Raw genomic sequence first — 2,101 nt, 5'->3', positions numbered from 1 at the left:
TATGTCATGTCCTTAGATTATCTAAATGAATTAAAAACAACACGGGTGTGGAAATATGAAGAACCGCACTTCCCACTGACTGTGCGGACAGCACAGCAAGCTGCTGCAGCGCCGCTAAGGAGGGGCGCTCTCTCCCCACAGGCAGGCCAAGGGCAGGAGAACACCTTGTCCCTATTAATAGAAATTCATACTTGTTGTCACTTGAGGACCAATTATATGTGCACGGGAATGTTCCTGTGACTGAGAGAAGGGTGTTGTCAGGAACAATTTTTCTCTGATGATCCAAGCACATTTGCATTATTGACTCATCCATATTTAAATTCAAATGAAGGACTGCATCAAAGGCTATGAAATCATGCATGTGCTTTTCCTTTCCTTTAAATATTTCCCCAAAATGTGGTCTGCTTGCATGTACATATTTAGGATTTTTTATTTATTGCTAAAATCACAAAATAATTCAGATCTAACTAAAAATAAGGATCAGACAGGATGACATCCAAGGAAATATTCCTGGAATATTACTGCTCAAAATATACATGAATATATCAATATATTCACCTCAGAAATTGTCAAAATGTTTTTAAATGTTTAAGTATTTTAATTGAGCATCATAGCAAATACAAAACGCAGAATTTCTTGAAATGTACACATTTGGATTTATTCCTTGGATAATCTCCTTTGCAACTTGACTTTTGTAAAGTTATGTATATTATCAAATACGATAATAGTAATTAACTTTGGGACGATAAGGTTAGCTAAATTGTAGACTGTATTTGGATTTCCCTAACTTTCCTGCCATCGCCCTTTCTCCCTTCCAGTGTCTCTCTTTCCTTCTCGGCCTCTCACAGGATCTTGAAAGGGTGCTCTTCTGATCTGTAGGGTACTTTCCTACTTAGACGTGGCCGCATACTACAGAATCAGTGCACCTTCTCATCCCGTGATATCCACAAGACTTCTCTGCTGACTGTAGTTCTGATCACTTAATGTAATATTTGTCAGGGCTCTGTATTGCAAAGTTAATTACTTTTTCCCCCTAAACATCATTTGATAGAAAAAAAAAAAGTCACTAAATTCAGCCCACACTCAAAGTCACAGTGAAATATTTAGAGAGACTCTTGGAAACTTGGTCAGTGTTCTGCTTGGCTTTAAAGATTTGACTATGAATTTTAATATTCACATCAGCTTGATTTTTTTTAAACTGTAGCACTCTAAAGCTGAATCTTTGTTTAAGGCATTTTTTCTGCATTTATTAATCAGAGATATTCTGTAAGGAATTTTTTTGATTTATTACTTTCATACTTTATATCCGTTTAAATATGCTGATATTTATTTTGAGTAGGTCTTATTTTAAGTAAATTCTCTTAATTTACTTTCTTTGAAGATTCTATGAATTCCCTATTATTTTGAAAAATTATGTTTAGCCTGATGTAAAATTCTGAATTCAAGTTTTATTTTTTCAGCAGTGGAAGGACAGGCACTTTTGCTTCCTATTTCCATAGTTTTCAAAGAGAGATTGACTTTTCTATCAAATGTTCTCCCCAACAGGAAAGACATCATATTTTTTTTCCTCTCTTATTTCAGAATTTTTCCTTGGTGTTTATTTTTCATCAATCTGATCATAATATTCTTATCATGTTTTTCTTTCAGTTTATCCATTTTGGGATTTACTCAACTTTTTCTTTTCAGTGGATTTGTTCATGTTCTTAATAATTCAGATAAATTTCTATCCATTAGTTCATCAGTTTTTGTTTTCATTTTTCTTCTCTTTTTCTTACCTGAAGATCCCCAAAACAGAAATGATACTTACTACATTCCTATAGATGAGAAAAAGTCTTGCTATGTCAGTCACTTGCCTTGCTTAGACTTGTCTTTTTATTTCAGCCACCCAGAGTTCAGGGATTATCGGAGTACATCACCATGCACGGCTAGTGTTTTATTCTGCTATGTTTCCTGATCGTGTCTTCAGCCAGGGACAGCCTCCCTATATCCATCACTTTTCTCAGGGAGAGAACTTTTTTGATTTCTTCTCACAGGCTCCTACTATGGTGAATTTTGACCATAGCCTTCATTCTGTGGTCTGTTGTTGCTGTGGTCCCTGTTT

The sequence above is a fragment of the Octodon degus genome, unplaced genomic scaffold, assembly GCF_000260255.1.
Source record: "Octodon degus isolate 3935 unplaced genomic scaffold, OctDeg1.0 scaffold00149, whole genome shotgun sequence".
In the NCBI taxonomy this organism is placed as follows: Eukaryota; Metazoa; Chordata; class Mammalia; order Rodentia; family Octodontidae; genus Octodon; species Octodon degus.
Note: the sequence above shows the minus strand (reverse complement) of the source record.